Source organism: Narcine bancroftii, chromosome 8 (genome assembly GCF_036971445.1).
Source record: "Narcine bancroftii isolate sNarBan1 chromosome 8, sNarBan1.hap1, whole genome shotgun sequence".
NCBI classification, from domain to species: domain Eukaryota; kingdom Metazoa; phylum Chordata; class Chondrichthyes; order Torpediniformes; family Narcinidae; genus Narcine; species Narcine bancroftii.
Genome location: NC_091476.1, coordinates 132,780,583 through 132,795,244, shown reverse-complemented (window position 1 = coordinate 132,795,244; position 14,662 = coordinate 132,780,583). Strand labels below are relative to the sequence as shown.

The 14,662-nt window shown below is 41.6% G+C and overlaps 1 long non-coding RNA gene across 1 annotated transcript in view; it reads left to right on the top strand.

Moving 5' to 3' along the window:
• The window catches only part of LOC138741850 (uncharacterized), a 72,595-nt gene extending 58,221 nt beyond the window's left edge, over nucleotides 1-14,374 (top strand). Inside the window, exon 4 of the long non-coding RNA XR_011343815.1 lies at nucleotides 14,070-14,374. This is a non-coding gene — a long non-coding RNA (uncharacterized lncRNA). The remainder of the gene's footprint in view (nucleotides 1-14,069) is intronic.
• Nucleotides 14,375-14,662: the final 288 nt, after the last annotated feature.

The following is a 14,662-nucleotide window of genomic DNA, read 5'->3' as shown; positions in this document are numbered from 1 at the left end:
TACAATCCCCATTAAAGCTGATAATTGTATCACACGAGAATTTGATACAAGCATATTGTCCAGTATTTGTCTTGGTGAGATAACCTTCATGCTTATAGTGGTTTAATAAGAAATTAAAGCTCTGCTTGGTATGAAAGTGTGGTGGTATGTAATTACACCACTAGATCACCAGGGGCCACCACCTGGTGACCTTGTCTATATAAACTGGTTGCAGCTCATTCTCCTTCAGCCTAGCTGTATAAACTAGCATTTTACTTGCACTCTGTCTCGTGTGGTTGATGCTAGTCGCCATCAATTTAATAGGCTAATATATATCCAGAGTGGATGTTGCTTTTGCCCTCACCCAGGCTCCCAACTCTGCTGAGGCCCGGCTCAGGGACCTAGAAATGTGGATGGATCCCGCACACGTGCCACCAAGTACGGACCGGACAGAAAGGTCGGAGTGATGCGGGATCGAAATCGCGGGAGAGAGAGGGACTCGCCCACTGGTCGTAGTGGGCTATGAGAGAGAGAGAAATATTCCAGAACAGGTAAAGAAAGGCCAAGGGCCCTGCCTGTTAGCGAATTCACCGGGAACCAGGACCAGCCATGCAACCCAATGGGTTCCTGGTTTATAACCAAGGATCGTGTCAAGCGTGAGTGGAGAGCAAACAGCAAGTCATCCTCCTGATCACGATTTATCGTCAGGACTGTGGGGATGGATTACTACCCCTGAGACACCCCCAACTATCCCCGATCCTTCCGCAGGATTAGGCTCGGTACGCACCCCCCCCAGACACCGAATCAGAGGCTCAGGTTTAGCCAAGTGCTGAGGCCCAACAGGCTGGAGCTGGACCCCAGAACTCCTGGGAAAAGCACGCACTTTGGCCAATGGCAGAAGTTTTTTAAATTACGTGGGGTTTGAAGGAGCGTCAGAAGAGGAGATGCTAATGCTACTATAGGCTGAGCTGGTGGATCGCTCTCTTATACAAGACGCTATATCATACCAAGTGGCAATGAACACCCTACAGGGGTACTATAACAGAGGGCACAGTGAGCTACACTCTAGGCACCGGCTTATGACCAGGTCACAGCAAGCAGGGGAGTCGGTGGGAGATTTTATACTGGCGCAGAAAGACTTAGCAAGGGCCTGTATTTTTAAAGCAGTATCAGTCCACCATCGACAGACCCCCACTCAGGTGTGTGATGAGCAGCTCCACTTGCAGCTTCATCAGCTCACAGATGAGGGGTAGAATCATGGGGGGAAGTGATGGGTATAGGTGGGGTTAAGAGTGTGGATGGTTGGTGGTCAGTATGAATGGTGCACCAAAGGGACTGTTTCTGTGCTGAATCTCTCTTTAAATGGATGATCTAGTATGGTTTGTATCTGGCATACAAATGTTGTTGCCTCGACCTATCCTTCAGTATCGGCATGGACAATCGTGCTGGTGTTGCCAGTAGATGTGGACAAATAAATGAACAAATATCTCCACAGCAAAGAAAGATAAAGGGACTCCTGTATTAGCAAGACAATAGAGTGGAGTGAAAGATAACTGCCAAAGGCTGTGGTCCATATGCATTACCTTTAATGAGGCCAGGAGATGCAGTGTCAGTGTGATGCCTTGGGCAACTCCCTTGACTGTCTCACTGAGCGGCATTTTACTCATGTTCTGAATTTGATGAAATAACAATTTGCTGAATTTGGTTCCCAATCACCATCACTCAGAATCAGAGGACGAGCCAGTCCACAGCAGTGCCACATCCAGATGTCAAGTACCATGTTCCAAGAACCTATGTTAATTACCAGGCAATAATTACAGCTCGTGTTATATGGCGAGCTCTCCACTGGCCACCGTGACAGAGGTGCACCAAAGAAAAGGTACAAGGACTGCCTAAAGAAATCTCTTGGTGCCTGCCACATTGACCACCGCCAGTGGGCTGATAACGCCTCAAACCGTGCATCTTGGCGCCTCACAGTTTGGCGGGCAGCAGCCTCCTTTGAAGAAGACCGCAGAGCCCACCTCACTGACAAAAGGCAAAGGAGGAAAAACCCAACACCCAACCCCAACCCACCAATTTTCCCCTGCAACCGCTGCAATCGTGTCTGCCTGTCCCGCATCGGACTTGTCAGCCACAAACGAGCCTGCAGCTGACGTGGACTTTTTACCCCCTCCATAAATCTTCGTCCGCGAAGCCAAGCCAAAGAAGAAAATTACAGCTTTGTAATTTTTTCCCCTGTGCATACAACACCCAGCTTCTGTTGCCAGTGGAGGAGGAAGAAGCTTTGTAACATATGGTCAGATGAGGAACGAGTCAGTGGAACACAAGAGGCTGGAATCTCGATCTATGAGGGAGCTGGCCACATTCACCAGGTCAGGCTGCATCAGTGGAGAGAAATCCCAGCTAATGCTTGGAATCAAGAGCAAAACTCAATCTGCTAGAGGAACTAAGCTGGTTGAGCCTATTAGTGGGAGGAAAAAAAATGTCAACTTTTAAGGCCAGATCTCTGGTTTCTAGGCCCATTCACTGAAACAACTCATCAAAAAGCAAGGTGACTGCACCTTCACCGGGAAGGTCACAATAGAACAAGACTCAGCAGGTCAGACAGCATTCATGGAGAGAAATGGCCAGTCAACATTTTGGATTGAGAACCTTTCTTGAGACTGAGGGAAAGAAAAATTTTGAGATGAGGGAAAGAGTCTAAAAAAAGGCTCCCAACCCAAAATGTTGACTGAGTATTTCATCCATAGATGCTTCCTGACCCATGGAGTTCCTCCATCTGTGTGCATAATGAATGGACTTTTATTGGCCATCTCCAACTGTACTGAGAAGGTCGTGGTGAGCCACATTGTTTTGCTGTAGTGCCTCTGTTATAAGTACAGTCACAATGCATTTGGACAAGGTTCCAGCATATAGATAGAGCCAACAATGTGCAAGAATGGTGATATTAAAAAAAAAGCAGCGCTGATACTGGTGTGGACCCAGGAGAGCAGGGAGCAGAGACAGAGTGCTGCTCCACGGAGTCCTGCTGTCCCTTTCTGATGTCAATGGCTTTGTACAGGCTTTAAATGGCTGTTAAAGGAGTTGACAGTATTCCTTTTGTGACGTCCTGAAACCTTGGAGGTCTGTACTCAAGATGGCATCACCTGTACTGGGCAGCAGACCATGAGAGGTATCAGGCTGTGGAGATTCAAGAAGGTGCTGAGGGTAAAAGGGGCTTCCAACAGACCTTGGGCATTAAAGGCTTCCTATGTAGTGGAGGTTTGGATCTGGAGCTCAGGTTGCCAATGGATCGAACAGGAGTCTATGCGGCTACAGAGGCTGCGGGAGCGCTCGAGGCAAATCCATGGATGCTCAGTGCCTCTTAAGGGGCTCCCTTTTGCTTCTCTTTCTCCTATTGCTAGGGACACCTGGGAATATTCATTGTAACTCTTTGTTTACCTTACAGCAGACAAAAGTTGAAATGTATAATGGATGTTGCATTTTTATGTCTTATCACATGACAAGGAAAAGGAACCTTAAATTTGAACATGAATTAGAGGGTAACCTACAGGGGTGTTGTCTCCACATGCCTGTTGTCCCTGCCTTCCTGGAGGTACATTTTCCTACTTGACATGTCTTGTCAGAGTATTTGCAGTGCTGCTTGCATGTAGTGGGCACCAGGAGGGCAGAAGAAAAAGTTTAGTTTAGTGGGTTGGTTATATGATGGAAATTAAAACAACATACTGAAAGTGCCCAGTCAGGCAGAATCTGTGAAGTGAGGTTCAGAGTCAACATTTCAAAATAAACACCAATCTTGGGGGATGAGTCCTGTGGAACTGTGCCATTGAGTACGATGTAAACCTACATCTTGTAGTTTTACTGTCTAGCCTGACAAAAATAATATTTCTGAATAAAAACAACAAACCAGCATGCAGCAAGAGTGTGATTGCTTGATCCATCCTCCTCTCTGGTTTTGAGACAAAGTATTGCATGATGCCCAGAGTAAATTAACTAATCTTGTTCAATATTCTCATGCGCAGCCCACGACCATGTTTTGTTCTTCTTCTTAGGGAGTTTGAAGTTGAGAGCCATAGTGTTGGATGAACTAACACCAATCGCTCCAGCAAACCCAAGTAGACTTTTAGAGACAAGCAGAACCAATTCATGAATTATTCACAACATCTCATGCCTATAACTGTGCTGTGGCTCACATTCAAATGTTTGTTGACAAAACTCCGTCTGGCATTACATGTCTCGCTGATTTTCAATTCATCTTATAAATATTGTCAATTTAACTTTCATTTTATGCTTTTTCAATTCGATTTCAATGCTCCGATTTGCTCAGTTGTGCTTGACTGCCTTGGACATATTCATTGGCTTTGTCCCTACTCCTGCCATGAACCCAGCAACTTCACAGGAGACTGTGCTCTGCGTAGATTGAGAGAGAGGGAGGGGGTCCATTGCTGCCTCAGCATCAACTCATGCTTGGATATTATGGTACACATTTTTCCAACTAATTTTTCATTGTCACTGATCGTATTTATATGGCCTTGGTTTATTACAGCTCACATATTCTGCCATGTAATATGAAATCATTAAACTATAAAGTTACACAGCACCAACTCCATCTTAACCTCTTCATTCTTAACTCTGCTTTGTAAATGTTTTTGCGATTTTTGAGGTCAGAATAAAAGAATGGAGCCAGTTCTCCTGAGAAAATAAAATTGGTTCATATGGACATAGGAGACAAGTTTCAATTTTTATTTACCAAAATATTCACATACCATTGCATTCACTTAAACCTTTCACCTTAGAAGGTGATTCATGCAAGCTTTGAGAGGGGAAATCTTAGCAGACCGGAGCAAGACTGTCCCATCAAATTTATTCAGTGTGAACATATCAGAATATTAGTACCAGATAATTTAAAAATAAAAATAAATATATTTATTCATATATTAATGAAAATAAATCACCCATAAAATGTGCAATAGTTGGAAATGATCAGGTTTCCCTCTGGCAATAGTTTTCCTCTGAACTATACATCCATTAGCCTGAAATTGAGCTTTTTAAATATTAGTACATTAACTGTGAATTATTTGTATCAAATTCCTTTCATTTTATTCTGGAGGAGTGACCATTTATTTTAATAGTAAAGCAATATTATTAAAATTGGGATTGCTTTGCATGAGCTCATTAAATATTTCAGGTCATTAATTTGTGAAGAAGTATCATCAAATATGATAGCTAACTATGGGAAATGGGATATTTAGCACTTATTTGGAATTTGTGTGATTTACTAATGCAGTAAACCTACGGCTCCTAGAACGCTTCCACCAGCGTTGTCTCCGCTCCATCCTCAACATCCACTGGAGCGCTTTCATCTCTAACGTCGAAGTACTCGAGATGGCAGAGGTCGACAGCATCGAGTCCACACTGCTGAAGATCCAGCTGCGCTGGATGGGTCACGTCTCCAGAATGGAGGACCATCGCCTTCCCAAGATCGTGTTATATGGCGAGCTCTCCACTGGCCACCGTGACAGAGGTGCACCAAAGAAAAGGTGCAAGGACTGCCTAAAGAAATCTCTTGGTGCCTGCCACATTGACCACCGCCAGTGGGCTGATATCGCCTCAAACCGTGCATCTTGGCGCCTCACAGTTTGGCGGGCAGCAACCTCCTTTGAAGAAGACCGCAGAGCCCACCTCACTGACAAAAGGCAAAGGAGGAAAAACCCAACACCCAACCCCAACCAACCAATTTTCCTCTGCAGCCGCTGCAACCGTGTCTGCCTGTCCCGCATCGGACTTGTCAGCCACAAACGAGCCTGCAGCTGACGTGGACTTTTTCCCCCTCCATAAATCTTCGTCCGCGAAGCCAAGCCAAAGAAAGAAATGTAATTCTGTAGTGTCCTTCAGGGAAAGGGAATGTGCTATCGATATCCAAACGAGTATACCTTTGTTTCCAGTCTGACAAATCTATCACTTATTCTTTTGCCCATTTAACTACCTTTTTACGATTTCTAGATTAAACTGAAAAATGTCAGAGCTTCTCGCAGAGGGTGGTGCAATGTTGTAGTGAACACTAAAGAATGGAGATGACAGGAAATCACAAAAATAGTTTATATCTAAAAAAAGGTACATGATAGGAACTTTTTTCTTGATTACTTTATTTAAAAGTTTAATCCACATTACTTTCAAATATATTCAAATATGATAATTCATATACAAAAATCAATGTGGTCTATAACAAATCCCCCTCCTTCACTCCCTCCCTCTCCCTACTACCCCCAACTCTAAAGAAGGAAGAAAGAACAAAAGGATATAGACCCATCAATAACATAATTAAATGTCACGGAATAGAGTAACACCACCACAATGTGGCAAAGAAAGTTAAACCCATATAATCCAAGTAAGGGCTCCAAATTTTCCAATAAAAAAGATAATTATCACGTAAATTATATGTTATCATTTCCAATGAAATGCATGATCTCAATTCCATATGCAATCATTTCAAACTTAAATCAATCTAATTTTTCCCATGTAATCGCTATACATTTTCTCGCTACAGCCAAGGCTAATCTCTGAAACCTCCTTAAGTCATAGCCAAAAAGGTTTAATAGTGTCACATGACCAAGTAGAATGTTAAAAAAGAACCTAGTTCTTTATGACACCTAAAACATACATCTGAAGTTAAATTATATCTCTTTAATTTTTCTGGAGTTAAATTTAACTGATATATAAAATTATTATGAAATAATCTATATCTCACATTGACAATCTTAGTCATACTATCTTTACATAAATTTATTCAAAGTTTCTGATCAATTGCTATTCCCAAATCTTTTTCCAACTTTAATCTCGATTTATGCAAATCTAATTTAGGCATTTTATTCTGTAATAATAAATACATTTCAGATTCAAATTTTTTCTTCCCACCTTCCATAAGTAGAATCTCAAATTTTGACTGTCTTGGTAACTTTAAAGGATGTCCAAAATGATCCAATAATGAAGATCTTACTTGGTTATAACAAAAAAGGGTACTTTGTGGTATTTCATATTTTTCATTCATTCTTTGAAAAGAAATAAAATGAGCAGCTTCACAGATATTTTGTACAATCTTAATTCCTTTCTGATCCCATATTTTCAAAAGTTGATTATTAAGAGTAAAAGGAAAAAGCTTATTCTGATACAAAGGTGTCTTACCTGAAATTTTCCCCTGTGTACCTATTTCCTCATTTACCATACTCCAAATTCAGTTAGGAAAATGTTAAAGTGATTTTCGTGACAGCAACAAAAAATAAAAAAAAAATAAAAAATAAACCCATAAGTGTTCAGGGAGCAAAATTTTCTTTGTCAAGTGTAATGAAGGAGGGAAAAACCTACTGGCTTTGAAGGCAATCCAGAGGAGGTTCATCTTATTGATTTCAGGGATGAAGAGTTTAGTCTATGAGGAAAGATGGAGTCTTCTGTACTCGTTGGAATTCAGAAGAATGAAAAGGGGATCATATATAAACATATAAAATTATGAAAAGCATGGATAAGATGTAGGTAAGTTGTTTACACTGGTAGGAGAGACCAGAACAAGGAGACATAGCCTCAAGATTCAGGGTAGTAGGTTTAGGACAGAGATGAGGAGGAACTGCCTTTCCCAGAGGGTAATAAATCTATGGAATTCATTGCCCCTTGAAACAACGGAGGCAACCTCAATAAATATATTTAAGACAAGGTTTTACTTAGTTGGGGAATTAAATTATATGGGGAAAAGGCAAGTAGATGAAGATGAGCCTATCATCAGATCAGCCATGATCACATCGAATGGGCTTACTCCTGTTCTCTTACTTATGTTTTAATGTTCTTATGTTGCAGCCTTTCCCCAGTTAGTACACGACTTAATATGACACAGCTTAATCACCGAACACATTCTCATGATGGTTAAACAACTTCCCCCAGGATATATAATCTCTTCACTTCTCTTTGAATTTCCCAATAAACACAAATTGGTGAGAAATTAACTAGCTGTGTTTTGTTGATCTGTGATTTCACAAATTATCTACTAAAATATAGGGGAAAAATAAATCTAATCTCAGATTCCCAAAGCAGAGTAAACTAAACCTGCTAAAGTTGAAGCCCATTTGGAATGGAGACCCGACCAACTTTTAGAACATGGACAGAATAATCAGATTGAGTAGCAACTCAATTTCTGTCTTCATGGAAGAAGTCAAAACAATTCCTGCAGATCTAATGATCCAATGGCCAAAAGAAAATGATGAACAGAAGGGTATAGTTAAAAAGTAATATTTGAGAAGTTAGTGAACTTGAAGGCTGATAGATGATGTCCCAGTGCTTTGGAAGGGTTAGCTGGTGGAAATAGTTTGATAAGAATATTCTATTCCAACATCCAGATATTCTGGAGTTTTGTTCCTGTTTTTCTGACAGTAGCAGATGTGATTCCACTGTTTAAGGAAGGAGAGAGAAAGAAAACAAGAATTTCTGATCCGTTAATCTAACGATAATTGTACGGAAAAAGCTGGAATCTGGAATGTGCTTTAGGATCATCAATGGGTTATTTTCATGACAAGATATTCCCTTTATACCTGGTTTAAGGTCAACCATTATGAGGGTATCTTTCACCTTCCTTTCCCTTCACACTCAGAAGCCTGGTGAGGTGCGAGTGAACAAAGAGGAGTTGGAGGGTTTCAACTGGTCAGGCAGCATCCATGGAGAGAAATGGCTTGTCAAAACATCTCATATTTCACCCAAGATTCCATCATCTGCAGCTTTCTAGTCCACTGAGACTAAATCTGGTGAATGGCAAAAACAAATACAAAATCTTCATTGAGTCAGCATCAGTAGTGAAGGGTCTTTGAATAGTGAGGGAGAACTTTTTCTTTGAAGGAGCAGAAAACCTTTAGAGTCTTGCCGTGGAAAGAAGAAAGCAAATTTGTTTTGCCAATTGAAATACGTGAATGGTTTACTATCAATGTCTTTCATACAGAAAATGACCCTTATGTAATGCTTTGATTTAAATCAGTGGTGTGATCAAAACAGCTTCATATTTGATTGCTTAATGACAAAAAAAATCTTTTCCAGCCCTATACCCAGAGATATTGAAGTAATGCTATTTTCAATGTGATTAGTGGATTTATTCCCTATTAATACACATTGGAACATTGTTCCAATGGAGCAAAAGTAGTCCATACATTTAAAAAGGGATTCCCAGCAACACTACTACAGAGCCAGTGACCACAGTTTGAATCCGGCATTGTCTGTGAGGAGTTTGTATTTTCTTCCTGTGTTTGTGTGTGTTTCCTCCATGTGCTTTTGTTTTTATCCCACTTTTCAAGACATACAGGATGGTAAGTTAATTTGGCTGAAATTGGGTGGCCTGGGTTTAAATGGCCGTAGCGACTTCTGCTGAATTGTAAATAAAAGTTTAATTTAATGTAAATGCCTCAATGATCTCACCAATCTTTGCATTGCAAGACTATTAACATATACAGGTCAGATCCTGACTGATATCATAGATCTACAGAAACAGATCTTATGGCAAACCACATCCATGCTGGCCTCTGTACGGAGTCCCATTAACAAACATCTGGAATATAATCAAACCTCCTTGGTAATTGAACTGCTTCTTAAATGTTTGTTAAATAGCTGTTTTAACAACCAGATTGAAGAAACTTTGCAAAAACAATGGATGCACTTCAAATCGGCAAGAGCTGGTTCCAGAGGTCCATTTCACAAGAAGTTCCTTTCTTCTTACATTGCCTCTTGCTTATCCTACTAGTGGATTTGAAAGATCTTGTAAAGGCAACATAGTGATACTCCTCCTGTGCATTGAATGTAGCTGGTTCAAGTCTTGGAAGCAGAGAAGAGGGGAGATTTTGGTTTACATGCTACGCTTGATATCTTGATATGCAAACAACTTTTTCATCTGGTAACCATGGGCTGTGCTGGGATACAGAAGGCAGCAGTTAATCTCATCATCAAAATCAGCCTGTGTTGAGAGGTACCTCCTAAGATATGCGGAGTGATCTGTGCTTTCAAAAGTCTCACCACGAACCTGAATTGCCAGGGTTGGTGTTGAGCAAAGGTGACATGTTGCATTTTCACCTTGCGGATATTGAGTGTGAGATTATGTATTTCCTAAATTATTCCTAAATTCCCAGAATGCAGTCTGTGTAAAAAGATCAGAACAGTATTGAGTGACTCATTCCCATTCCGAAATTTTACCTGCAGAACCCCTAGACATTATTGCGGACTGCCTGCAGTCTAAACTGAACTGCAGGTGGTCCACAGCAATGGGTTAATGAATAGCACACGTATTTGCAGGTCCCACCTCTTTACTTACCACACTTCAGGTATTCAGTGTAAACTTACGCAAGAAAATGGAGAATTTGAGTTTTGGTCATTCGCGTGTGAACGCCCACTCTGGAAGTTAGGAAATAATTTTTGCACAAAAAAAATTCTATGTGAAAAACATGTGATTAGAAGCCCCGTGTCTGAAGGTGAACAAATGCAAGTGTCATCTGCATACCAGGCTGGGGCGGCTTTGGTTCTGGAGTGAATGTGATGTAGATTGAACAGTTTCCCATTTGTCCTTTAGCTTCGCTCCACGCATTAGCAAAAATACTAAATGTGATCCAGACAAACCTAGGCAAAGGCAGAAAATATTTTAATTAATGTCTTCATTTTAAGATATACTTATTAAATGGATTTATAACTATTGCTTTAAAACAAACCATGAGACCACACAACGTTATTTCTTGATTAATAATTTTCAAAGTGGTGATTAGTTTCTGGAGGCATTATATATTCTATACATGCACCCACTGAGCCCCTACATCTCCCTTGGATCCCCAATTTTTAATTAAATCCTGGTTAAATAAAAAACCTCTTCAATAATTAATACTGATCTAACGTATCAATATTTAAAATGCATTTTGATCATTTTTATTAAACTTAAGCCATGATATATTGAAGGCCATAAACATCAAGCTTGAAGGCCCTTAAAGTCCAAAGCATTTTGTATTGTTGTTGAATGTAGTAAGGGTGCAGTTTAATTCTTATCCATGAACAATACCTATGTATTTTTTGCTATTGTCTTTGGAAACCTTGGAGGAGTGATTCACTTCCCAAACCACTCCCCCCCCCCCTCCCCCCACCCCTCCACCCAGGTCCATCAGACTCATTATAGATCTCTTGGCACCATTCGGAGAGGAGCAGAGTGCACTGATCACCTTGAACCATAGAACATTACAGAACAGAAAACGAGGCCTTTGGCCTCTAGTCTGTGCCAAAAAAAAGTAGCACTGCCAGAGCTTCTGTAATAGCAGCGGTACCACTGAAGCAGATCTGTGGAAAACGGGGAGCAGACACATCATGGTCCCCCTTGGGCTCCAACCACCGAGTCGGACTACTTCAATCTGCACCAGCTTTAGAGGAGTCGACAGTGGTTTATTTTAAAAGCCTGCAATTGTGGGGTCTGGGCCCAAGATGGTGGTACCTATGATTGGCAGTGGCCACAAGGGGTTACAGACTCTGAGGAAATGGAAGACTGGTGCAGGACACCAGAAAATAGGAAGATGACTCCCAGTTTGAGAAGAAGAAACGCAGGACACCAGAAAAAGGGAAGATGACTCCCAGTTTGAGAAGGAGAAACGCAGGACACCAGAAAATAGGAAGATGACTCCCAGTTTGAGAAGGAGAAACGCAGGACACCAGAAAAAGGGAAGATGACTCCCAGTTTGAGAAGGAGAAACGCAGGACACCAGAAAAAGGGAAGATGACCCCCAGTTTGAGAAGGAGAAGCAGAGGGGATGAAGCATAGAATGGTGACCACAGTGGGCCAGTAAGGGGGTCGGGGACAGAAGAACACACAGGCAATGGGCTGTTGGTGACTTGAGGTGAGGAACCCAAGCAGACTGTGGGGTACTGGTCACTGCAGTCAAGGGACTCGCACCAGGATGCAAACTGCTGATGACAGGCTCGAGACTGGCTGAAGCGGTACCAGCTATCAGAATTGGGATGCTACAGGGGGCAGAGGGAGCTGAGGGCTTCCTGATTGTGCCAGAGGTTGGCCTCTGGAGCTCAGGTTGCCGATGGTTTAGATTGCAGGCTGTTTGTCTGCAAAGGCTGTGAGAGTGCCGGAGGTGAATCCAAAGACTCTCAGCGACTCTGGGAAGACATTCTTTTGCTTCTCCTTCTGACTGTAAAGGGCGCTGGGCAAATCCGCTGATAGTGAATCTTTATCTTCCTTACGGTAAACTCAGGAAATTTCATGGAATATATTTTCTGTTTTATTACATAACAATAAAATAATCTTGAAACTATTATTTTTCCTAGCCCCACTGATCTGCACTGAGTCCATATCCCTTCCATCCAAGTATCTGCACACATTTTTCTTAAATGCTAAAATTAAGCTTGCATTCACCACTTCATTTGACAGCTCATTCCACACTCCTTCTGCTCTGTGTGAAGAAGATCCCCCTAATGTTCCCCCTAAATTTTCCCCTTTTACCTTAACCCATATCCTTTGGTTTGTATCTCATATAATCTCAGTGGAAAAAATCGACTTGTATTTATTATCTATACCCATCATAATTTTACATATCTCTATCAAATCTCTCCTCTTTCTACTATGCTCCACGGAATAAAGTTCCAACCTGTTTCGCCTTTCCCTGTAACTCAGTTCCTCAAGTCCTGGTAGCAATCAAGAAGTTCTATCATCAAGGACCCTCACCATCCAGGTTATGCCCTTTTCTCACTGCTACTATCAGGAAGGAGGTACAGGAGCTTGACGGCACACGGTCACTGTTACAAAAGCAGCTTCTTCCCCTCTGCCATCAGATTTCTGAACAGACATTGAACCAAGGGACATTACCTCACTTTCCTCTTTTTTTTGCACTGATTATCTTTTTTACATCTTGTATTTACAAAATTGGAATTTATAGTAATTTTTGCGCCTTGTTCTGCACAATACTGCTGCTGCAAAGTGACAAATTTCATGACGTGTTCATGACAACAAACCTGATTCTGATCTCTGCACTCTTTCAATTTTACCAAACCTGTAGTTTGGTAACCAAAACTGCAAATAAAAGATATTAAGCTATTTATTATCATGTAATGAAACAGAAATGTAATATTACTCAAAATGGCCATAAAGAAGACAAAGATTTGTCATTAGCTTTGCCCAGCACCCCTTACAGCTAGAGAAAGAGAAGCAAAAGAGAATCCCCCCCGAGTCACCAAGTGTCCGTTGATTCACCCCAAGCACTCCTGCAGCCTCTCCAGTTCAGTTCAAACAACCAGCAACCCAAACCCAAATCCAAGCCTCCCACACAATGAGGAAGCCTTCGGCATCCTGGGTGCTTTGGGAGCCCTGCTTGGTCTCATCATCCTCTTGAATCCTGGTTCTGATACCTGGTTCGTATGAGTCAGTCTCCAGCAGCCTGCAGCCTGGTGTTGGTCCTTTGGCTTCAAGTTGCCCGCAGCCTGGTGTTGGTCCTTTGGCTTCAAGTTGCCCGCAGCCTGGTGTTGGTCCTTTGGCTTCAGGTTGCCCGCAGCCTGGTGTTGGTCCTTTGGCTTCAAGTTGCCCGCAGCCTGGTGTTGGTCCTTTGGCTTCAAGTTGCCCGCAGCCTGGTGTTGGTCCTTTGGCTTCAAGTTGCCCGCAGCCTGGTGTTGGTCCTTTGACCTCATCAGCAACAGACCATAGACTGTGTGGATTCCTCACCTGTGTCACTAACAGTTCACCGCCTGTATGCAGAGCTCCTCGCTGATCCAAAGTTGGCCTCACCAATGTGTTGTACAACTTTACCATAATATCTCAACTCCTGTACTCAATGATATTTATTTCTATCCTTTGTGGGATCTTGCTGTGTAAATTCAGTGAATATAATTATAAATAATTAGTTGGACACGAATCCACATGTCATTTCTGAAAAGCATGATAAAAATAATTTTTATAAACAGGCCTTCTTAATGATTGGCACTTATTTGAAACAACAGTGAGCATATTTTTATACACCAAGATATTTAGGGTTATAGTATTTTCAAACACTATACATGCTGATGAAAGTTGATTTCACAACTGAGACCTCTTGTTTTCACAGAAAATAAACTCCTCTCCTTGGAAGAGTGCTAATTGCTCCTTTTGGATTACGGAGGGTTGAAGAATGGATGCACTGCTGACCATCAGAGATCTTTCTTTGGGCTTGGAACTCAAATGTTCTAAATTTGAAGCCGTGATTGTAAATTAACTTCTCTGTCTGCATTCTAATTATTTCTCCTTAAATGTGTCTCAGAGGATTTAACGCAGCATGTTAACAGATCATGATTAATGATCCTTGTATGAAAGTATATTGGGAGACAACCTTGCATTGCAGATCACCTGAAGTGAGTCCCAAATGCTGTCACAGATAGGCTTCAGTGTAATTTTGTCTTTAAACTTAGCTAATGAACCAGTGACTAGATACTCCCACAGCTTTCACATATTAAAGATCCATTACTAATTGTGCTGTTTCTCTATGTTCCAAAGCTGAACCAGTTTAATTTTATTTTTGAAAATGTGATGTGGAGCATAGTGGAGTGGCGATTCATCTCAGGAAGCCATCAAATAATGAGACAGTTAAATTATTGTCTTCACTTCCTTGTTGATATCTGACGCCACATATGCCATGGGCAGAGGACCATCCTTCCTCATCTG